This window comes from Camelina sativa, chromosome 5 (genome assembly GCF_030686135.1).
Source record: "Camelina sativa cultivar CO46 ecotype springtype chromosome 5, ASM3068613v1".
Classification (NCBI taxonomy): Eukaryota; Viridiplantae; Streptophyta; class Magnoliopsida; order Brassicales; family Brassicaceae; genus Camelina; species Camelina sativa.
This window is the reverse complement of record NC_141884.1, coordinates 20,152,730-20,162,703: the sequence shown is the minus strand read 5'-3', so window position 1 is coordinate 20,162,703 and position 9,974 is coordinate 20,152,730.

Below are 9,974 nucleotides of genomic sequence, written 5' to 3'. Positions count from 1 at the left end.
ATCACAAAGAAATCTCAGTCTTTGTGACAGAGACTAGGGACAAATCACAAAAAAAATCTCAGTCTTTGTGACTGAGATTAGGGACAAATCACAAAGAAATCTCAGTTTTTGTGATTGACATTAGGGACAAATCACAAAGAAATCTTAGTCTTTATGACTGAGATTAGGGACAAATCACAAAGAAATTTCAGTCTTTGTGACTGAGATTAAAGACAAATCACAAAGAAATCTCAGTCTTTGTGACTGAGACTAGAGACAAATCACAAAAAAAATCTCAGTTTTTGTGACTGAGACTAGGGACAAATCACAAAGAAGTCTGAGTTTTTGTGACTGGGATTAGGAACAAATCACAAAGAAATCTCAGTCTTTGTGACTGAGATTAGGGACAAATCACAAAGAAATCTAAGTCTTTGTGACTGGGATTAGGGACAAATCACAAAGAAATCTCAGTCTTTGTGACTGAGACTAGGGACAAATCACAAAGAAATCTGAGTCTTTGTGACTGAGACTAGGGACAAATCACAAAGAAGTCTCAGTCTTTGTGACTGAGACTAGGGACAAATCACAAAGAAATCTCAGTCTTTGTGACTGAGACTAGGGACAAATCACAAAAAAAATCTCAGTCTTTGTGACTGAGATTAGGGACAAATCACAAAGTAGTCTCTGTCTTTGGGACTGAGACTAGGGACAAATCAAAAAAAAATCTCAGTCTTTGTGACTGAGACTAGGGACAAATCACAAAGAAATCTCAGTCTTTGTGACTGAGATTAGGGTTAAATCACAAAAAAAATCTCAGTCTTTGTGACTAAGATTAGGGACAAATCACACAAAAAATTATCAGTCTTTGTGACTGGGATTAGGGACAAATCACAAAGAAATTTCAGTCTTTGTGACTGAGACTAGGGACAAATCACAAAGAAATCTCAGTCTTTGTGACTGAGAGTAGGGACAAATCACAAAGAAAATCTCAGTCTTTGTGACTGAGACTAGGGACAATTCACAAAGAAGTCTCAGTCTTTGTGACTGAGACTAGGGACAAATCACAAAGAAGTCTCCTAGGGACAAATCACAAAAAAATCTCAGTCTTTGTGACTGAGATTGGGGACAAATCACAAAGAAATCTCAGTCTTTGTGACTGAAATTAGGGACAAATCACAAAGAAGTCTCAGTCTTTGTGACTGAGACTAGGGACAAATCACAAAGAAGTCTCAGTCTTTGTGACTGAGACTAGGGACAAATCAAAAAAAATCTCAGTCTTTGTGACTAAGATTGGAGACAAATCACAAAAAAATCTCAGTCTTTGTGACTGAGATTGGGGACAAATCACAAAGAAATCTCAGTCTTTGTGACTGAGACTAGGGACAAATCACAAGAAGTCTCAGTCTTTGTGACTAAGGCTATGGACAAATCACAAAAAAATCTCAGACTTTGTGACTGAGATAGGGGACAAATCACAAAGAAGTCGCAGTCTTTGTGACTCAGACTAGGGACAAATCACAAAAAATCTCAGTCTTTGTGACTGAGATTGGGGACAAATCACAAAGAAATCTCAGTCTTTGTGACTGAGATTAGGGACAAATCACAAAGAAGTCTCAGTCTTTGTGACTGAGACTAGGGACAAATCACAAAGAAGTCTCAATCTTTGTGACTGAGACTAGAGACAAATCACAAAAAAAATCTCAGTTTTTGTGACTGAGACTAGGGACAAATCACAAAGAAGTCTGAGTTTTTGTGACTGGGATTAGGAACAAATCACAAAGAAATCTCAGTCTTTGTGACTGAGATTAGGGACAAATCACAAAGAAATCTAAGTCTTTGTGACTGGGATTAGGGACAAATCACAAAGAAATCTCAGTCTTTGTGACTGAGACTAGGGACAAATCACAAAGAAATCTGAGTCTTTGTGACTGAGACTAGGGACAAATCACAAAGAAGTCTCAGTCTTTGTGACTGATACTAGGGACAAATCACAAAGAAATCTCAGTCTTTGTGACTGAGACTAGGGACAAATCACAAAAAAAATCTCAGTCTTTGTGACTGAGATTAGGGACAAATCACAAAGTAGTCTCTGTCTTTGGGACTGAGACTAGGGACAAATAAAAAAAAAAATCTCAGTCTTTGTGACTGAGACTAGGGACAAATCACAAAAAAATCTCAGTTTTTTTGACTGAGATTGGGGACAAATCACAAAGAAATCTCAGTCTTTGTGACTGAGACTAGGGACAAATCACAAAGAAGTCTTAGTCTTTGTGACTGAGACTCGGGACAAATCACAAAGAAATCTCAGTCTTTGTGACAGAGACTAGGGACAAATCACAAAAAAAATCTCAGTCTTTGTGACTGAGATTAGGGACAAATCACAAAGAAATCTCAGTTTTTGTGATTGACATTAGGGACAAATCACAAAGAAATCTTAGTCTTTATGACTGAGATTAGGGACAAATCACAAAGAAATTTCAGTCTTTGTGACTGAGATTAAAGACAAATCACAAAGAAATCTCAGTCTTTGTGACTGAGACTAGAGACAAATCACAAAAAAAATCTCAGTTTTTGTGACTGAGACTAGGGACAAATCACAAAGAAGTCTGAGTTTTTGTGACTGGGATTAGGAACAAATCACAAAGAAATCTCAGTCTTTGTGACTGAGATTAGGGACAAATCACAAAGAAATCTAAGTCTTTGTGACTGGGATTAGGGACAAATCACAAAGAAATCTCAGTCTTTGTGACTGAGACTAGGGACAAATCACAAAGAAATCTGAGTCTTTGTGACTGAGACTAGGGACAAATCACAAAGAAGTCTCAGTCTTTGTGACTGAGACTAGGGACAAATCACAAAGAAATCTCAGTCTTTGTGACTGAGACTAGGGACAAATCACAAAAAAAATCTCAGTCTTTGTGACTGAGATTAGGGACAAATCACAAAGTAGTCTCTGTCTTTGGGACTGAGACTAGGGACAAATCAAAAAAAAATCTCAGTCTTTGTGACTGAGACTAGGGACAAATCACAAAGAAATCTCAGTCTTTGTGACTGAGATTAGGGTTAAATCACAAAAAAAATCTCAGTCTTTGTGACTAAGATTAGGGACAAATCACACAAAAAATTATCAGTCTTTGTGACTGGGATTAGGGACAAATCACAAAGAAATTTCAGTCTTTGTGACTGAGACTAGGGACAAATCACAAAGAAATCTCAGTCTTTGTGACTGAGAGTAGGGACAAATCACAAAGAAAATCTCAGTCTTTGTGACTGAGACTAGGGACAATTCACAAAGAAGTCTCAGTCTTTGTGACTGAGACTAGGGACAAATCACAAAGAAGTCTCCTAGGGACAAATCACAAAAAAATCTCAGTCTTTGTGACTGAGATTGGGGACAAATCACAAAGAAATCTCAGTCTTTGTGACTGAAATTAGGGACAAATCACAAAGAAGTCTCAGTCTTTGTGACTGAGACTAGGGACAAATCACAAAGAAGTCTCAGTCTTTGTGACTGAGACTAGGGACAAATCACAAAGAAATCTCAGTGTTTGTGACTGAGACTAGGGACAAATCACAAAAAAAATCTCAGTCTTTGTGACTGAGATTAGGGACAAATCACAAAGTAGTCTCTGTCTTTGGGACTGAGACTAGGGACAAATCACAAAGAAATCTCAGTTTTTGTGACTGAGACTAGGGACAAATCACAAAAAAATCTTAGTTTTTGTGACTGAGATAAGGGACAAATCACAAAGAAATCTCGGTCTTTGTGACTGAGATTAGGGACAAATCACAAACAAATCTTAGTCTTTATGACTAAGATTAGGGATAAATCACAAAGAAATCTCAGTCTTTGTGACTGAGATTAGTGACAAATCACAAAGAAATCTCAGTCTTTCTGACAGAGATTAGGGACAAATCACAAAGAAATCTTAGTCTTTGTGACTGAGATACGGGACAAATCACAAAGAAATCTCAGTCTTTTTGACTGAGATTAGGGACAAATCACAAAGAAATCTCAGTTTTTGTGACTGAGACTAGGGACAAATCACAAAGAAGTCTGAGTTTTTGTGACTGGGATTAGGAACAAATCACAAAGAAATCTCAGTCTTTGTGACTGGGATTAGGGACAAATCACAAAGAAATCTCAGTCTTTGTGACTGAAACTAGGGACAAATCACAAAAAAATCTCAGTCTTTGTGTCTGTGACTAGGGACAAATCACAAAGAAATCTCAGTCTTTGTGACTGGGATTAGGAACAAATCACAAAGAAATTTCAGTCTTTGTGACTGAGACTAGGGACAAATCACAAAAAAATCTCAGTCTTTGTGACTGGGACTAGGGACAAATCACAAAGAAATCTCAGTCTTTGTGACTGGGATTAGGAACAAATCACAAAGAAATCTCAGTCTTTGTGACTGAGACTAGGGACAAATCACAAAAAAAATCTCAGTCTTTGTGACTGGGATTAGGGACAAATCACAAAGAAATCTCAGTCTTTGTGACTGAGACTAGGGACAAATCACAAAGAAATCTCAGTCTTTGTGACTGAGACTAGGGACAAATCACAAAGAAATCTCAGTCTTTGTGACTGAGACTAGAGACAAATAACAAAGAAATCTCAGTCTTTGTGACTGAGATTAGGGACAAATCACAAAGAAATCTCAGTTTTTGTGATTGAGATTAGGGACAAATCACAAAGAAATCTCAGTCTTTGTGACTGAGATTAGGGACAAATCACAAAGAAATCTCAGTTTTTGTGACTAAGACTAGGGACAAATCACAAAGAAATTTCAGTCTTTTGTGACTGAGATTAAAGACAAATCACAAAGAAATCTCAGTCTTTGTGACTGAGATTAGGGACAAATCACAAAGAAAACTCAGTCTTTGTGACCGAGATTAGGGGCAAATCCCAAAGAATTCTCTGTCTTTTTGACTGAGATTAAGGACAAATCACAAAGAAATCTCAATCTTTGTGACTTAGATTAGCGACAAATGACAAAGAAATCTCAGTTTTTGTGACTGAGATTAGGGACAAATCACAAAGAAATCTCAGTCTTAGTGATTGAGATTAGAGACAAATCACAAAGAAATTTCAGTCTTTGTGACTGAGATTAAGGACAAATCACAAAGAAATCTCAGTCTTTGTGACTGAGATTAGGGACAAATCACAAAGAAATCTAAGTTTTTGTGACTGAGATTAGGGACAAATCACAACAAAATCTTAGTCTTTGTGAATGAGATTAGGGACAAATCACAAAAAAATCTTAGTTTTTGTGAATGAGATTAGGGACAAATCACAAAGAAATCACAGTCTTTGTGACTGAGATTAGGGACAAATCACAAAGAAATCTCAGTCTTTATGACTAAGATTAGGGATAAATCACAAAGAAATCTCAGTCTTTGTGACTGAGATTAGTGACAAATCACAAAGAAATCTCAGTCTTTCTGACTGAGATTAGGGACAAATCACAAAGAAATCTTAGTCTTTGTTACTGAGATTAGGGACAAATCACAAAGAAATTTCAGTCTTTTTGACTGAGATTAGGGACAAATCACAAAGAAATCTCAGTTTTTGTGACTGAGACTAGGGACAAATCACAAAGACATCTTAGTCTTTGTGACTGAGATTAGGGACAAATCACCAAGAAATCTCAATCTTTGTGACTGAGATTAGGGATAAATCACAACGAAATCTCAGTCTTTGTGACTGAGATTAGGGACAAATCACAAAGAAATCTCAGTTTTTGTGACTGAGATTAGGAACAAATCACAAGGAAATCTCAGTCTTTGTGACTGAGATTAGGGACAAATTACAAAGAAATCTCAGTCTTTGTGACTGAGATTAGGGACAAATGACAAAGAATTCGCAGTCTTTGTGACTGAGATTAGGGACAAATCACAAAGAAATCTCAGTCTTTGTGACTGAGATTAGGGACAAATCACAAAGAAATCTCAGTTTTTGGGACTGAGATTAGGGACAAATCACAAAGAAATCTCAGTTTTTGTGACTGAGACTAGGGACAAATCACAAAAAATCTTAGTTTTTGTGACTGAGATTAGGGACAAATAACAAAGAAATCTCAGTCTTTGTGCCTGTGATTAGGGACAAATCACAAAGAAATCTCAGTTTTTGTGATTGAGATTAGGGACAAATCACAAAGAAATCTCAGTCTTTGTGACTGAGATTAGGGACAAATCACAAAGAAATCTCAGTTTTTGTGACTGAGACTAGGGACAAATCACAAAGAAATTTCAGTCTTTTGTGACTGAGATTAAAGACAAATCACAAAGAAATCTCAGTTTTTGTGACTGAGATTAGGAACAAATCACAAGGAAATCTCAGTCTTTGTGACTGAGATTAGGGACAAATTACAAAGAAATCTCAGTCTTTGTGACTGAGATTAGGGACAAATGACAAAGAATTCGCAGTCTTTGTGACTGAGATTAAGGACAAATCACAAAGAAATCTCAGTCTTTGTGACTGAGATTAGGGACAAATCACAAAGAAATCTCAGTTTTTGGGACTGAGATTAGGGACAAATCACAAAGAAATCTCAGTTTTTGTGACTGAGACTAGGGACAAATCACAAAAAAGATCTTAGTTTTTGTGACTGAGATTAGGGACAAATAACAAAGAAATCTCAGTCTTTGTGACTGAGATTAGGGACAAATCACAAAGAAATCTCAGTTTTTGTGATTGAGATTAGGGACAAATCACAAAGAAATCTCAGTCTTTGTGACTGAGATTAGGGACAAATCACAAAGAAATCTCAGTTTTTGTGACTAAGACTAGGGACAAATCACAAAGAAATTTCAGTCTTTTGTGACTGAGATTAAAGACAAATCACAAAGAAATCTCAGTCTTTGTGACTGAGATTAGGGACAAATCACAAAGAAAACTCAGTCTTTGTGACCGAGATTAGGGGCAAATCCCAAAGAATTCTCTGTCTTTTTGACTGAGATTAAGGACAAATCACAAAGAAATCTCAATCTTTGTGACTTAGATTAGCGACAAATGACAAAGAAATCTCAGTTTTTGTGACTGAGATTAGGGACAAATCACAAAGAAATCTCAGTCTTAGTGATTGAGATTAGAGACAAATCACAAAGAAATTTCAGTCTTTGTGACTGAGATTAAGGACAAATCACAAAGAAATCTCAGTCTTTGTGACTGAGATTAGGGACAAATCACAAAGAAATCTAAGTTTTTGTGACTGAGATTAGGGACAAATCACAACAAAATCTTAGTCTTTGTGACTGAGATTAGGGACAAATCACAAAAAAATCTTAGTTTTTGTGAATGAGATTAGGGACAAATCACAAAGAAATCACAGTCTTTGTGACTGAGATTAGGGACAAATCACAAAGAAATCTCAGTCTTTATGACTAAGATTAGGGATAAATCACAAAGAAATCTCAGTCTTTGTGACTGAGATTAGTGACAAATCACAAAGAAATCTCAGTCTTTCTGACTGAGATTAGGGACAAATCACAAAGAAATCTTAGTCTTTGTTACTGAGATTAGGGACAAATCACAAAGAAATTTCAGTCTTTTTGACTGAGATTAGGGACAAATCACAAAGAAATCTCAGTTTTTGTGACTGAGACTAGGGACAAATCACAAAGACATCTTAGTCTTTGTGACTGAGATTAGGGACAAATCACCAAGAAATCTCAATCTTTGTGACTGAGATTAGGGATAAATCACAACGAAATCTCAGTCTTTGTGACTGAGATTAGGGACAAATCACAAAGAAATCTCAGTTTTTGTGACTGAGATTAGGAACAAATCACAAGGAAATCTCAGTCTTTGTGACTGAGATTAGGGACAAATTACAAAGAAATCTCAGTCTTTGTGACTGAGATTAGGGACAAATGACAAAGAATTCGCAGTCTTTGTGACTGAGATTAGGGACAAATCACAAAGAAATCTCAGTCTTTGTGACTGAGATTAGGGACAAATCACAAAGAAATCTCAGTTTTTGGGACTGAGATTAGGGACAAATCACAAAGAAATCTCAGTTTTTGTGACTGAGACTAGGGACAAATCACAAAAAATCTTAGTTTTTGTGACTGAGATTAGGGACAAATAACAAAGAAATCTCAGTCTTTGTGCCTGTGATTAGGGACAAATCACAAAGAAATCTCAGTTTTTGTGATTGAGATTAGGGACAAATCACAAAGAAATCTCAGTCTTTGTGACTGAGATTAGGGACAAATCACAAAGAAATCTCAGTTTTTGTGACTGAGACTAGGGACAAATCACAAAGAAATTTCAGTCTTTTGTGACTGAGATTAAAGACAAATCACAAAGAAATCTCAGTTTTTGTGACTGAGATTAGGAACAAATCACAAGGAAATCTCAGTCTTTGTGACTGAGATTAGGGACAAATTACAAAGAAATCTCAGTCTTTGTGACTGAGATTAGGGACAAATGACAAAGAATTCGCAGTCTTTGTGACTGAGATTAAGGACAAATCACAAAGAAATCTCAGTCTTTGTGACTGAGATTAGGGACAAATCACAAAGAAATCTCAGTTTTTGGGACTGAGATTAGGGACAAATCACAAAGAAATCTCAGTTTTTGTGACTGAGACTAGGGACAAATCACAAAAAATCTTAGTTTTTGTGACTGAGATTAGGGACAAATAACAAAGAAATCTCAGTCTTTGTGACTGAGATTAGGGACAAATCACAAAGAAATCTCAGTTTTTGTGATTGAGATTAGGGACAAATCACAAAGAAATCTCAGTCTTTGTGACTGAGATTAGGGACAAATCACAAAGAAATCTCAGTTTTTGTGACTGAGACTAGGGACAAATCACAAAGAAATTTCAGTCTTTTGTGACTGAGATTAAAGACAAATCACAAAGAAATCTCAGTCTTTGTGACTGAGATTAGGGATAAATCACAAAGAAAACTCAGTCTTTGTGACTGAGATTAGGGACAAATCACAAAGAAATCTCAGTTTTTGTGACCGAGATTAGGGACAAATCACAACAAAATCTCAGTCTTTGTGACTAAGATTAGGGACAAATCACAAAGAAATCTCAGTTTTTGTGACTGAGACGAGGGACAAATCACAAAAAAAATCTTAGTTTTTGTGACTGAGATTAGGGACAAATCACAAAGAAATCTCAGTCTTTGTGACTGAGATTAGGGACAAATCACAAAGAAATCTCAGTTTTTGTGAATGAGACTAGAGACAAATCACAAAGACATCTCAGTCTTTGTGACTGAGATTAGGGATAAATCACAACAAAATCACAGTCTTTGTGACTGAGATTAGGGACAAATCACAAATAAATCTCAGTCTTTTTGACTGAGATTAGGGACAAATCACAAAGAAATCTCAGTTTTTGTGACTGAGACTAGGGACAATTCACAAAGACATCTTAGTCTTTGTGACTGAGATTAGGGACAAATCACCAAGAAATCTCAATCTTTGTGACTGAGATTAGGGATAAATCACAACAAAATCTCAGTCTTTGTGACTGAGATTAGGGACAAATCACAAAGAAATCTCAGTTTTTGTGAATGAGATTACGGACAAATCACAAGGAAATCTCAGTCTTTGTGACTGAGATTAGGGACAAATTACAAAGAAATCTCAGTCTTTGTGACTGAGATTAGGGACAAATGACAAAGAATTCGCAGTCTTTGTGACTGAGATTAAGGACAAATCACAAAGATTTTAAAAAGAAATCCACTGTTATTCAACTGATGATTTTAAAAAGTACTTTAAAATCCACTGTTATTCAAAACAGTCTGGGGATTTGGATTTTAATAAATTTTAGAGATTCTTGAGGATTTGAGAAGATTTGTTTAGTTAAAAATACAGAAATCCAAATCTCATGGTTTTAGGTGGGATTTGAAAGAATTCTACTATAAATCATATGAACTTCCCTAAAATCTATCAAAATTCCAAACTTCTTAAATCCCATCAAATCCTCCAAAATTATTGTTTCAATACACCCCCCTTAGTCTTTTTGATG